Consider the following 15,284-nt stretch of genomic DNA (forward strand, 5'->3'; position numbering starts at 1 on the left):
AAAATGCAGCCGTATGAAGCCATTCAACCCCCCATGCACACCCCACAACAGCTGTAATGGACAAGCGCGGATGTCTTTGCAGCTAATGAATCCCCCCCGCCCTCAATATTTTCATGAGGTTGGCAAGCCATCTGCTCAGCTCCCATTCTGGTGCCTGAAAGACTTTCCTGAGCAAAGCAAAGACTTACCCTGAGCTTTCTCATGCCCTTGGCAAAAGAGCGTGTGTGTGTGTGTGTGTGTGTGTGTGTGTGTGTTTTGGGATGGAGGAGGCAGGTCAGATGAAATGCAAGCACAGTGTCTGAGAGGGCTATATATTAAGTTTATGAAAGAGGCACCATAAGCATAAACTGATTTTAAATAATGTATTTTAATTGCTGCTTGTTAAAAGCAAGCAGGGGAGGTGGTGTGTATGCTGGCGAGGATCCAGACCATGCCAGATGGTGAAGGGTACGGAGGGGATTATAAGGGGATTAGGCAACCTCATGGAGGGCGATGAGCCTGTCAATGGCTACTAGCCATGATGTGGAACTCCAAGGGTCAGAGGCAGTATGCCACATCCAGCAACTGTGTTTTCCAAGCCCAGGTCCTGAAAGGCTTCACTGCTGGACAGAAGGCCGGGCTCTTATCATTCATTCCCGGCAGGCCTGGCCCACCCATGGACTTCATGCTGCCTGCGAATCACAGGTGCTGCTGCCATTGCGCAGCTCCATAGTACCTTTCGGTGCCTGACGAGGGCTCCGAAACCTGAGCACTCACAGACCCCCCAAGAGCTTGCTAGGTGCCCAGGTTTCGGAGCGCTCGCAGGTGCTCGCAGACCCCAGTAGCCCTCCCACGAGGCCCCTGGCTGAAGGCCCAGAGTCCTCAACTATGCCAGAGGCTGTGGATTCACCCACTGAGTCTAGCCTGGTTCAGGCATTCAGCCTGAACAGGGCACACACATGCACATGTGGGGCACAGGGCCGTGCATGCCAGCCCCACACCCTACATCTCTGCGCATGCCAGCCCCAGCCCCTCAGCACCCACTCTCGCAGTGTTGAGCAGTTCTGCTGCTCTGTCAGGGACAGCGATCTTGCAGAGAGCTCTACTCCCATTCAAGCAAAAGCTAAGGTGGCCGTGTGTCCTCTTTTACACAGGACAGTCCTCTATTTGAAGGGCTGCCAGAGGGCAGCCCTCTATTTTCAAAGGGCTGTCTAGTCCAAGTCCAGTTGAAAGATCAAGAACCATCGGAAGGAAGAGCAAAAGGGCCTTGAGGAGAGTGCCCATCAACAACACCTGGACAGCAGACTGAGCAAGGCACACAGGTCACCATCTTCCACACTGAGATGAGATGTACAGTATTTCTATTTAAATTATAATAATTATTGCTAACTTTGCACAGACTAATTTTATGTAAAACTATGTCCTCCTTGCTCCTCTTTTTTGGTGATTCCCGAGTGGCCAGGCCAGCCAAGGCAAGTAGAAGCCGGCTTCAGACCTTGCCAGTCCATGTGGTATAGTCAGAGACCGAGGGACGGGGCTGGTGTGTATGGGGATGTGGGACGTGGGGTCAGCGTGCATGGTGCTTTGCCCCTGCTCATGTGTCTGTACACCCTGTTCTGGCAGAGCACCTGGAAAGGGCTTCTCTTTCCTCCTAACCCTTCCCTTAGTGACTTCCCTTAACTCTTTTGCTCTCCTCCGTCATCGCCTGGCCAGCAGCTGCCTCTGCCATGTAAACCAGAAGAAGCTGCTTGTGGGCAATACACAAGTGTCACATGGTACATCAGAATGAGATTGAGATGAACAGAATGAGGGTATCTGAGTAGCACAGAAACATAGGCCACAAAGACAGGATTGCTCAGGGGTGAACTATGCATCCTTTACTTCTGCCCATGACCAGCAAACTCAAAACAAGTTATTCATGATAAGCCAATGTATGCTTATTTGTTCAGTTAGAATCACCTGTATAGGATGTGTCCACTTTTCTTAACATCTGAAACGTGTTGCTGTTTATGGCCCTTGCCAGCATCTGCTCTTTGCTGCTACATCCAAGTAGAGCAAGCTGCTGTTTCAACCATATTCCCTGGGTTCTTGTTCAGTGGTCTGTAATGGGGGGGGGGGGGAATCCAGTAATAATGAGTCAAATATACATGGCTTAGGCCTGAGGTGATCTGGAATGTAATTCAGGTTGGCATTGACATGCTCAGACCTGGAATGTAAATGCAAGCTATCGCGCTTACATAGAATTTCCTGCCATAAACAACCTGGCCTCTTGCAGCAAGAAAAAAAACATTAACAATAGAATAGTATTTCCCTTAAGTGTAGTGTGTGGGGTAGAAGCAATTATCCTTCTGATGGTCCCACTGAATAAGAGAGATGATATGGGTTTGCACGCAAGATAAAACCAGGATGATGCCTTCGTTGTGGCCCTCAGAGAGGCCAACTGTGTGGGCTGCTGCGGGTGCATTTCTCCCCTACTCCCTCCACTGCTGCTGCTAACACTGCCGCCACCACACAGGAGAGTCTGCGGTTTGGTGAGCTCTCAGGAGCCCAGTTCTGCAGAGGAACAGGTTATGTGCAGAAGGCTGTCCCCGCTGTCCCTGTTTCCCAAGAGGATCACCCCCCTGATCAGTGAGGGTGAGGTCTCTCCCATCCACCAACCCCTCAGCAACTGTGTGTGTGTGAAAGTGAGTGAGAGACAGATTGGGTGTGTGAGTGAGTCTTTGGGGTGTGTATATGTGTTGTGTGTTTGAGAATGTGTGAATGGGTGTGCGTTGTGTCCCTGCCCACTTGTATGCCCTCCAAAGCTTTCTGTGGGGGCCAATGCAGCCCCCAACCCCAAAAGGTTGTACCCCCCTGAACTAGAGGGATATGGATGAACCTGTGATGGGACTGAAGTGTGATGTGAACATGGCTCATAGGGTAACAAGGTGATTATTCAGACCCTTTTTAGAAGATAGTTGGTTGGACTCCCAGAAGTCATCATACTAAGCCTCTTCATGCGGCTTCCACTATGGTGGAAGTTTTTGACCCTTCTTGGAACAGCCCCTTCAACTTTGTCTAACTTTCCTTGGGTATCATGATTCTGAAAATGTAGTTTTGTTTTGCTGTGGCCATTTTTACCACTGACCTCACAATCTGCCTACCCCTAAGAAATCTGACCATCATATGAAACTAAACCACAGAAGTCCCCAAAGGTGAGTTTCAGGTTCTGTGTCCTCTTTGCACTTAGTGACTGACATGTTCTACTAAGAGTGTCCATCTGCGCATAACCTCTGGGTCCCTCCACACATCACTTGCCCCTGGCCAGTTCTGTTTAGAAGACACAATAATGAGTCACTTCCATCAAATGACATCCCACCAGGGTACCCATTCTACATACCTGTGGAGAAACCATGAACAAATCTGGGGGAAAGAAACTACTTCTGTCTGAACACAACAGCTCGTTAGATGGGGGGGGGGGTTGTGTGTGTCTCCACTTCATCACACCTTGTTCCTCAAAAATAAATAAATTATGCAGCAGAACCAACCTTACAGCAGTAAGGTAATGGCCATGGCTTCACCCAACGCCAGCAAAAGCTTTTTCATTCCACTCCATAACAGACAAGACAAAGATAAAACAGCAGCTGTCAGAGGCTCCCGAGGCACCATAATTATGAAAATATTATTTTGTATTTCTGCAGCAGCATTTTCCACCAGAGATCCATCGCTCCAAGCCCACCCTCCCCCCTACAAATCTCATCATTGTTCAAGAATTGGTGGCCACAACGCAATCTAAGGCACAGAGATGGAGAGAGATGAATTAAATGAGGCTGTCCGTAACGTTACATCTTAAATATCTTTCCCAGGCTTCTCTTTTATGTAGTTATGGAACATTAAAATGGGAGCATCATTATGCACCGTGCGAATCTCCCAGGCCATTTTTCTTTGTGACACCTCGAGATGTACATTAAGCCTGGAAAACAGTCTTCTCCATTACCCAACAAATGAAATGCCCGTGAGTTTTAAAGCACAGCCAGACAACTGTGAACAAGGAAAGGAGCCCTGCGTTGATCACTTGGTACAGCGTCCATTCTTTTCCAGCTCTTCATTTCATTTCATGACCTAAAAAATAGAAAATACAAATGAGAGAGACTCAAGCACTCTCCTCCGTATCGCCTGCAGAGTTCTGATTGAGCCAGAAGCTGATTCGGATCACCGTACGCGAGTCACTAATCAATTATTTAGGGCAGGGATGGGGAACCTTTTCCTGCTGAGGGCCACATCCCCTCAGGGGAACCATCAGGGGACACATGCCAGTGATGGGGGGGCCAGAGCCAGCAGTGGGCAGAGTCAAAAGTGGGTGGGGTTTGCGACCCTGCAGGATTATATGGTGCTCCCGCGCTCCCGCACTGCCACTACATCCCTCTCTCCCAGCCCATCTGTTGGGGCCGCATAAAATTAGGCCAAGGGTGACATCCCGCATTTACATAATTCTGCTATTCATCATAAAGCAGCACTGATGTAGTGAAACGCTTGCTGTGGAACTTTCTCCAGTGAGATAGCGTTGCATTCTAAGCACAGTGCATTAACTGTGTCTTTGCGACGTCCCCTTGCGTAGACATGAGCCTCCAGATCCCCCCCTCCCCCCCTCCCCCCCTCCCTCCCTTTGCCCTAGGAAAAACTCTACTACAAGCCTGTGTGATCCTCCCAGCCGTGCTGTGGGGTTACACGTGCCAGAGCTTGGCTTGCACCTCACAGGCAGAAATGTGTCTTGGCGAGAGCAGTCTGGACCTGCTCTGCTGGACATAGCTCTATGGAGTCCCACCCGGCAGGGTGAGCCCTGGCTTTTGTTAAGCCCTGGACCTCTGCAAGGAAGGACTTGAATCCAGGGGGAAACAAAGGGGTTCAGCAAAGGTCCTGGGGTCAGCTCTGGCACAGAGACCCCCGAGGTTGTGGTTCTAAAGAACGTGAGGTGAGCAACAACTTGATATGATGTCTCTGGGAGGCTCACACTGGGATTCCTGGCTCCATGTTACTGGGGAGGGCTGCCAGAGCTCTCAGCTGTGGTAGGCAGGCAGATCAACCACCTGTCTCCCACCCCCCACGTTCTTCTCACCACCTCGGCTGGCATTGCAGGCATCACTGCTGTTCCCACACCTGCCATTGTGGCTGCGGCTGCCCCTTCTCTCCTCCTCCAGAACTCGCCCCACCCTGCAAAGGGAAAGGTGCTTTATTTTGGAAAAGCTCCATGCTTTTCCCAGCCCGCTGTCAAGGGCTCCTTGGAGGCCTCTCTCAGTCTAATCCAGTAGCCAAGTCCAGACACAGACAAAGGAATTCCTTTCAAAGCTTTATTCCTCTTTTACAACTTAACAACTATACCGATTGCAACTAGATCTGAGCAGCACAGTACCTATGCCCTACGTTGGAACAGTTGGTCCCCGTTTGAAAGGGAATTACTGGCAGACCCCTGAACTTAAGGACTAGGGAGAGTCCCTCCCCTTTTCCCTTGGGTCCTCTGGGCGCAGCTGTTGTTTGCGCGCCAACCTGGCACTACGCCTCCCTTCCGCGCCCTCCATCTGGCGCCGCTCTCTGCGTCTGCGTCGTGCATCCACCAAGTCTGCTATCTGTGCTTGGTCACTCCCTGGACTGCTAACTAAACTAGGAATGCTGGTGGGAGGAATCTCCATCAGCTGTTGGTCCTGGGAAAGAGGAGCGCGCTCCTCTCCCAGGAGCGAATGCTCTTCCTCAGAATCAGAACTACTCTGGGATTCTATGGGCTCAGTGTCCACCCAGACACCCATCTATCGAGCCTCTTTCCACCAGCGGCCATTTGCCCTATGGTTGATGACTTCTGAGAGGCAACACAGCCACCCCAGGGATGGAGGCTGGCTCATGGAATGCCCCTTGCAAAGGGGTGTCCCATCGTCTGTGGGAGGCACGTATGGCTACTGGGAGTCAGGGCAGGAACAGAGCCAGCTGCTGGCAAAGCCCCAGTAGAGGGTCAAGGTTCAGTACTCAACACAGAGGTCTACCTCTTTTCCTCAGCTTTCAAGAATGTAAGAGGAGATGGGGGAGTCTGCTTTCAGGGGGTCCAACTCAGATACTCAGTGGTTTGGATAGTGGAAGCACTTTTTGAGTTTAAGAGTGCATAATTAAACCATCCCCTTCATGGATCACTGCCTTGTTGTGGCGAAGGGTCTTGCGTAACTCAGTGAAGCCATAAGCTATGCCGTGCAGGGCCACCCAAGACGAACAGGTCATGGCAGAGAGTTCGGACAAAATGTGGTCCACTGGAGAAGGAAATGGCAACCCACTCCAGTATTCTTGCCAAGAAAACCCCATGGAACGTATCACAAGGCTAAAAGAGATGACGCCGGAAGATGAGCCCCTCAGGTCGGAAGGTGTCCAATATACTACTGGGGAAGAGCAGACGGTATTTCCAAGTAGCGCCAGAAAGAGTGAAGCGGCTGGGCCAAAGCCGAAAGGACACTCAGTTGTGGATGTGTGTGATGGTGAAAAGAAAATCCGATGCTGTAAAGAACAATATTGTTTAGGAACCTGGAATGTCAGATCAATGAATCAAGGTAAGCTGGAGGAGGTCAAACATGAGATGGCAAGATTGAACATCGACATCTTGGGAATCAGTGAACTAAAATGGACAAGCATGGGCGAATTTAATTCAGGTGACCATCATATCTACTACTGTGGGCAAGAATCCCTTAGAAGAAATGGAGTAGCACTCATAGTCAACAAAAGGGTGGGAAAAGCAGTACTAGGGTACAATCTCAAAAATGATAGAATGATCTCAGTACGAATCCAAGGCAAACCATTCAACATCACAGTAATTCAAGTCTATGCCCCAACCACTGAGGCCGAAGAAGCTGAGGTTGATCGGTTCTATGAAGACCTACAACACCTTCTAGAACTAACACCAAAAAAAGATGTATTTTTCATCATAGGGGATTGGAATGCCAAAGTAGGAAGTCAAGAAATCACCAGGATAACAGGCAAGCATGGCCTTGGTGTACAAAATGAAGCAGGACAAAGGCTAATAGAGTTTTGCCAAGACAACACGCTGATCATAGCAAACACGCTTTTCCAACAGCACAGGAGGCGACTCTACACATGGACATCACCAGATAGTCAATATCGAAATCAGATTGATTATGTCCTTTGCAGCCAAAGATGGAGAAGCTCTATACAGTCAGTAAAAACAAGACCTGGAGCTGACTGTGGCTCAGATCATGAGCTGCTTCTTGCAAAAGTTCGGCTTAAATTGAATAACGTAGGGAAAACCACTAAACCATTCAGGTATGACCTCAATCATATCCCTTATGAATATACAGTGGAGGTGAGGAATAGATTTCAGGGATTAGACCTGGTAGACAGAGTGCCTGAGGAACTATGGACGGAGGTCCATAACATTGTTCAGGAGGCAGCAACTCAATCCATCCCAAAGGAAAAGAAATGCAAGAAAGCAAAGTGGCTGTCTGAGGAGGCTTTACAAGTAGCTGAGGAAAGAAGGGAAGCAAAAAGCAAGGGAGAAAGGGGAAGATATATCCAACTGAATGCAGAGTTCCAGAGAATAGCAAGGAGAGACAAGAAGGCCTTCTTAAATGAACAATGCAAAGAAATCGAGGAAAACAATAGAATGGTGACAGATTTTATTTTTTTGGGCTCCAAGATCACCGCAGACGGTGACTGTAGCCATGAAATTAAAAGACGCTTGCTCCTTGGGAGGAAAGCTATGGCAAACCTAGACAGCATAGTAAGAAGCAGAGACACCACCTTGCCGACAAAGGTCCGTCTAATCAAAGCTATGCTTTTCCCAGTAGTAACGTATGGCTGTGAGAGCTGGACTATAAGGAAAGCTGAGTGCCGAAGAATCGATGCTTTCGAACTGTGGTGCTGGAGAAGACTCTTACGAGTCCCCTGGACTACAAGGAGGTCAAATCAGTCCATCCTAAAGGAAATCAACCCTGAGTGCTCATTGGAAGGACGGATACTGAAACTGAAGCTCAAGTATTTTGGCCACCTAATGCGAAGAGAAAACTCCCTGGAAAAGACCCTGATGCTGGGAAAGATTGAAGGCAAAAGGAGAAGGGGACGGCAGAGGATGAGATGGCTAGATAGCATCACCGATGCAATGAAGATGAATTTGAGCACACTCCGGGAGAGAGCGGAGGACAGGAAGGCCTGGCTTGCTATGGTCCATGGGTCACGAAGAGTCGGACACAACTTAACAACTGAATAACAACAATTAAACCGTGGAATGTGCTACCACAAGATGTAGTGATGGCCATCACCTGCAATATCTTTGAAGGGGGATTAGACAAATGCATGGAGGACAGAGCTATCATTGCCCACTTGCCATGACGGCTATATCATACCTCCACTGTTAGGGGCGGTGTGCCTCAGGGAAACATGAGCAGCAGGTTGTACTGAGCTCAGGTTTTGTTTCTGGGCTTCCCATGGGGACGTCTGGTTGACTCCCGCGGGAGACAGGAAGCTGGACTAGACAGACATTTGGCCTGATCCAGCACAGCTTTTATTGTTTACTTGTGTTTCAAAAAGGGTTTTTTTAAGGGATTACTCCTCATACGTTCTCATCCCATGTTTACTGCTCATAAACAGATTTGGCAGGCTTTTGTATTGTTCAAAAACCTGCAGAACCTCTATAGTCAGAACCACCAGTTTGACAAACTTTATTTTAATTTTATTTCAAATTATTTGTAGGCTGCCTCTAAGGGTAGAACTCAAAAGAAACAGGTGTAGTGGGTACAGCAGAGGAAGATGAGGTGGGTCTTTCAAGCCATTTAAAAGCTCTTGTCAAAATTAGCCTTCTCCAACCTGCTGCCCTTTGAGATATTTTGGATGACAGCTCTCACCAGCCCCAGCCAGTATGACCTGGAGGGCACCAGATTAGGGACGTCTGGTATAAATTGATTCCCTGGGGCAGGAGGATGCCATCCCTCCCAGCAGCACATGTAGGACAGCTCACTTTGGAACGCAGAAAGCCAAGCTGACAAGGAAGGCGTGATTTATGAGCAAGCTGCACTTACAGGGGAAGAAGCCTCACATCACTCTCAATAGTTACACCAGCCACAGCAAAGGATGTGAGTTTCATCCTCTCTGGTTGTCATTTTGCCCACACTATATTTTATGCATGTAAAGGATAGCCAATGACCTTCCCTTTCACAGTCGAAAGATATTGGTCGGGCAAAAGAACTCTTAAAGCAGAAAATAGGGGACCTTTATCCCAGTAAAACATGGCTCAGATCCTATCTGCAGTCCCACTAATTCACTGGAATGAAACACCGTCAGAAATATTTAAGGCCGCTTGTCTGCAGCATGGAACCTGGTGCTTGCAAATATTCTCTTTGCAACTCACTGATCACCTCAACCTAGAATAAGTGTCACTGATAGCATGGCTTAAAAATGGGGAAAGGAGTTGGACATACTACTTAATGAACTTTCACTTTGGAGGGAGGGTGGCCATGTGTCCTCTTGTACAGTGAACAGCACACAATTTGAAGGCACCCTCTCTCAGAAGGGCTGCCCAGTCCAAATCTGTTTTAAAGGTAAAGAGCCACAAGAACTGTGGTCCATCCACAGTGAGCAGCACCTGGCAGCACTGGCCACCTGGTCACAGTGAGCCCACTGCCCACCTGGTCACAGTCTTCCACCCTATGGTGAGATTTACTGTATTTCTGTACAAATTATAATAATTAATTCTAAATTTGCACCTATACTTATAAACTAGCATGTACACATTATATGCATATCAGTGTCCTCTTTTGTCCTCTTTTGTGGTGATGTGTGTCCTCCTTTGAGGGCAATTCGTAAGTGGACACCATGTTTGGAGAAAGATGCTAAACAATAGCCCAAACCATTCTCCTTCTGCAACTGATGCCCACCAGAAAAAAATGAAGAAAATATTGCATTCAGCTTCTTGGTTTTGGCATCCAGCATGAATTGGCTCAGTTGATTCTTTAACATGAATTCAGATTTATAACATGCTAAGAGGAGCCCCCTCCTGCCCTGCTGGTTCTTTGTCTCTTTCCTCTCTCTCTCATGCAAATTCCATTTAGAAATGAGCAGAGAAAATGAAGGTCCCCCACCAGGCCCAAAGTTAGCCTAAACAGTTTATTGCTGCAAGGCCAGGCTGAGGAACCCTGTGAATTGGCCCTGGGTGAGGATTCGGGGGGGGGGGGGAACTACACCGTGCAGGGCAACAGCCCAAACTGGGCAGAGCCATGTTAACATGCATCCCCCAACACAGACCCCCACACATTCTCATGCACCACTGGGAAAGGTGAGGAGCAAATGGAGCCTTTGGGAGCCACTGCATCAGGGTACCGGGAGCATCTGGAAGCAGAGGCTTCCAACTGGACCCGCTGCGCTCACCCTTGGCCTTTCCCTCGCCCTCACCTTGGAGGCAGGGAGATCTCTGAGGAATCTCGTTTGCACCGTAGCACTGCCCCCCTCCCTGCATACTGCCCGAGTGCTTGTGGCCGAACCATCAAGCCGTTGCTGCTGGGATGGCCGCGTGTCCTACTTGATAAAGGGCAGCCTGAAGGGCTGTCAGAGGACAGTCGCCTGTCTGGAGGGCTGCTGCCTTGTTCAAGGCAAAGGGCCACGAGAAGGGGAGGTGGGGCTGGCCTTGGCCTTGGAAACGGTGCAGAAAAGGCAAGCAACATGATCAAGGGGCTGGAGCACCTCCCCATGAGGAAAGGTGGCAACCGCTGGGGCTGTTTACCAGGTGGGGCACTAAAGACGAGTGAGGCGAGACATGCTAGAGGTGTACAAAATGATGCATGCTGTGGAGACAGTGGACAGGGCAAAGTTTTTCTCCCACTCTCATAATACTAGAACCCGGGTTCATCAATTGAAGCTGCATAGTGGGAGAGTTAGGATGAACCGAAGCCCTTCACACAGCGTGCAGTTAAGCTAGGGAATTCACTTCCACAAGATGTAGTGATGGCCACCAACTTAGATGGCTTTAAAAGGCAGTTAGACAAATCCATGGAGGAGAAGGCTATCCATGGCTACTAGACCTGATGGTTATATGTTACCTCCAGTACGCCTATGTACACCAGTTTCTGGGGAACATGGGTGGGAGGGTGCTATTGCACTCTTGTCCTGCTTGTGGGCTTCCCATTGGGGCACCTGGTTGGCCACAGTGGGACCAGAAGGCTGGACTCCAGGGGCCGTTGGTCTCATCCAGCGGGGCTCCTATTCTGTTCCTAAGTTGTCTGTCAATGCTTAGCAGCACCTGGGCAGCAGACTGATCAGCTGCCACACAGCTGACCTGGTCACAGGCTGCCCCGCTATGGCGAGAAGTGCTGCATTTCTATTTAAATGGTAGTCATTATTTCTTAATTTCCAACTATACTTATAAACGAGCACATGCAAATGTTATGCAAATCAGGGTCCACTTTCGTCCTCTTTGGCAATGCATTTCCTCGTGTTGGGAAATGCACGAGCGGCCACCCTAAATACTGCTAAGTGATCCTTGGGGTGGAGCAGAGGGCCCCCACGAAGAGAGAAGTTGGCCACCTCTGGTTTAAGGTACAATGGATCGTATTGGTCCAACGCCTGTGATATCTATACGCTTCGTCTTCCAGGGAGCGCCAGGGAGCGGGGCTGGTGTCACTGGGTGGCACCACTGGGCACTTCCTTGGGCCCGTGTCTCAGCAGGGGGTCCCTGCCCATCTTGAGAGCCCCCTGTGCTGCTGCTCCTCCATGTTGTTGCTGCCTGTTCACCCTTCCGGAGTGAGTGAGCAGCGACAGGAGCAAAGAGTTGGAGTTCTTGCTCACCTGGCTCCCTCCTTCTTGCAGCTGTACACGTTTTGGCCCAGAGCAAGAGGGGAAGCAAGTGGGCAGTGGTGGCAACCACAAGGAGGAAGCGGCCCACTCAGGGAAGACATGCTGTATGCTTGTTCAAACCACAGGAATTAAGAGGTGATTGTCTGAATGAACCAAACTTGAACAATTTTGTGTTGATATTGATTGATTGATTGATTGATTGTTTGATTGCATTTATATCCCGCCTTTTTTCCTCCAAGGAACCAAGGTGGCATGCATAATCCTCCTCCTCTCCGTTTTATCCTCACAACAACAACCCTGTGAGGTAGGTTGGGCTGAGAGTCTGTGCTTGGCCCAAAGTCACCCAGTGAGCTTCCATGGCTGTGTGGGGACTAGAAACCTGGATCTCCCGACTCCCAGTCCAACACACTAACCACTACACCACACTGTCCTTAAAGAGAATAGCTACCTTAAGGTCACCGGCAGAGCATCCTGGGAGACTGAAGTGTTCCCTCCCTGCTGTTTTATTTTAAACCCATTTCTGATGTCAGACTGGTGTCCATTTATTCCTTTGCATAGAGTTTGTCCTGTTCGTCCTATGTCAAATGCAGCAGTGCATCTCTGACCAATGCTGGCATAGATCACACTGGAAGATAAGCAGGTGTACAAACCCCTGATATTGAATAGACAGAGAGGCAGAGTTGGCACCTGGACCTGCCAGAGGAACAATGTAAATAGATCCTGCCTGGGGTAAGTCATGACAGCTGGGCCGTCTGTTATACTTGGAGAGAGATGCAGACTGTGGGGGGGGGGGGCAATCTGAGACTTGAGCTGGGAAGAGCGTCGTGGCCTGGGGCTGGAAATGAACCTAGCAAGCGGCCCAAGACCGTGCATGCTTCAGCCCCAGCAAACCCCTTCAGAACGCAGCAGAACAGAAAGCAAAGGAGAGGTGTAACATCAGTTGCTGTGGTTGGCAAGCACCATCAGGTATGAAGTAACTGGTCCAGCCAGATCAAGAGGACATGGAAGCCTGGTGTGGTCCTGGTATAGCCACCCATGGACATGCACTAGCCCCCACTCACCCTGTCCTGGCCCTGACAGTAGGCTACACAGAAGGTGAGCAGATTCTTTTTTTCATGACTCTGCTTGACCTTCCTGAGAAGAATGAACCCTACATACTGAGAAGGTGGTCAGTCCATGATACAGTGCCCTTTTTTCTCGCTGTGGTTAGGGGATGTGCAAAACAGCCCTGAAGAATTTATCTAGACTTATTCAATGCTTTTAGCTTCCCTTCAGATTCCTCCAAAAATATCGCCTGAGGAAGACCTTCCAGGTTTGAAATGAAGTTAACTTCAGGCAAAATTGGACAGTATGGGAAGTGTGGCCCGCCCCCAAGAATTTTCATCAGTTTTATCTAAACCAGGCTTCCCCAACCTGGTGCCCTCCAGATGTTCCGAACTACAACTCTTATCCTCACTGGCCATTGTCCATGCTGACTGGAGTTGATGGCAATTGAAATCCAAAACATCTAGAGGTCACCAGGTTGGGAGAGACTGATCTAATTATTTTAGCTTCCCTCAAAATTCAACAAATATTTCAACTGATGAGGAATGGCAACACTGACATTGAATTTCACTTTGAGCCAAGGTTTTGGTGGCAACTCTGTGCTGAAAATGTCAGTACATTTTTTTGAGCATGGTATAAACCAGGCAAAATGCAAACACAGAACAATTAGAAGAGGTGAGAAGAAATAAGAAGCACTTGCTTGAAAGACCAAAAACTGGGTGTTTCTTTTCAGAGGATAAGACCGTTTTAGCACTAGACCGGGGAAAACTGTTGCTCAAAAACCATACACGGGCCTTGTGACCATCACACACGACACTGGTGTTCCATCTTTTGCACTGGCTCCTTATTCTCTCCTGGACAATTCAAGGCGCTGGTTCTGACCTAGGAAGCCCTACAATGGCCTGCTAATTTCATTGCCGGCCTCTGCTACTCATTTTGCAAAAGCAGTCAGCTTTTCCCAGCTGAAGTAATAAATACAAATTGTGGCTGTAACATTCAAAATGCTCAGTGCATTAAGAGCTTAAATGAATTGTTAATAAATATTGATGCTACTGGCTGAAATGAAAATAAATGCAGCACTCTAATCATATTGGGAGCAGAGACCTAGGAAAGAATTACGAATGCAGTGCTCGGCAATTATAGAGCAGAAGAAGAGATGCCAAGACCCTGCTTGAATAGAACCATCTGATGGAAGAGCTTCTCTTACGATGGTGAAAGAAGACTTCCCAGAAAAGATCCTTCATTTGATCCAGAATTAAAACCATCAATCCAGCTGGTTCAGAACAGCGCCTGGATCTCTGCAATTTGGGCTTTGCATAAACCCAAGCAAAGAAGTGTTATCACATAATTCTCCATTCTTTGGTTCTGTTGTAGAATGACTATTCTACTGAGAGTCATGTTGAATGCATTCACTGCTGTCCCATCCCAGAAGTGTTGTAATAAGAAAGACCTAATAGTAATAACAAGACTGGGCATTCAACTGAGCTTCTATTGGGGGGCAGGGGTGTTTAAACAGCCAACACAGTAGCCCAGCTATATATTGGGGACTTGTCATGGGAATAAGAAACATGCCCCCCACCTATTCCTTTTGCCAATCTATCTCCATGTAGGTCTGAAGGTTTAATGCCTTGGGAAGCATTCTAGAAAGAGTTTACATGGGGATACTTCTACCCCAACCAGGTCAGCACTGAAATGTTGCGTCTCAGCTCTGAGCATACACATGCATGTATATGCCAACCTCCATTTTACAGTATGTGTAAGTATTTCCAGGTTCAGCACCTTGGATAGCTCCTTTAGAGTTCTGGCTGGTTCTAACTAAAACCCAGAATGGATTCACAGCCCCACCAAATTTGGAGCCATCAGCCTCCACATAGAGATAGAGATAGAGAATCATAGAATAGTAGGGTTGGAAGGGGCCTACAAGGCCATCAAGTCCAACCCCCTGCTCAATGCAGGAATCCAAGTCAGAGCATCCCTGACAGATGGCTGTCCAGCCTCGTCTTGAATGCCTCCAGTGTGGGAGGGCCCACTACTTCCCTAGGCAACTGGTTCCATTGTCACACTGCTTTAAGAGTCAGGAAGTTTTTCCTGATGTTCAGCCGGAATCTGGCTTCCTGTAACTTGAGCCCATGATTCCATGTCCTGCATTCTGGGATGATGGAGAAGAGATCCTGGCCTTCCTCTCTGTGACAACCTTTCAAGTACTTGAAGAGTGCTATCCTATCTCCCCTCATCATATCTCCCCTCAGATATGCACACCTATAGCCATGCTGGTTGGGAATTATGGGAGTTGCACTCCAACACATCTTGAGGGCACCAGGTTGGGGAAAGCCACTCTAGTATGACCAAGAATTGGAACCCAGGATGGTGCTGTGCAGATGAAGGGGATATGCAGATAGAAACAAGCTTTGTTCTCAAAGGCTCCCATTCATTTCAATGAGGCAAAGTGAAGA

General features: G+C 48.6%; 1 long non-coding RNA gene across 3 annotated transcripts in view; it reads right to left on the reverse strand.

The window, feature by feature from the left end:
• Window positions 1-980: 980 nt before the first annotated feature.
• LOC146356821 (uncharacterized) overlaps window positions 981-15,284 on the reverse strand; it is a 102,194-nt gene continuing 87,890 nt past the window's right edge. For all 3 annotated transcript variants that reach the window (XR_014787687.1, XR_014787686.1, XR_014787680.1), the window contains one exon: window positions 981-4,080. This is a non-coding gene — a long non-coding RNA (uncharacterized LOC146356821). The remainder of the gene's footprint in view (window positions 4,081-15,284) is intronic.

This window comes from Heloderma suspectum, chromosome 1, assembly GCF_057233095.1.
Source record: "Heloderma suspectum isolate Gila_16-S chromosome 1, 16-S_ref, whole genome shotgun sequence".
Classification (NCBI taxonomy): domain Eukaryota; kingdom Metazoa; phylum Chordata; class Lepidosauria; order Squamata; family Helodermatidae; genus Heloderma; species Heloderma suspectum.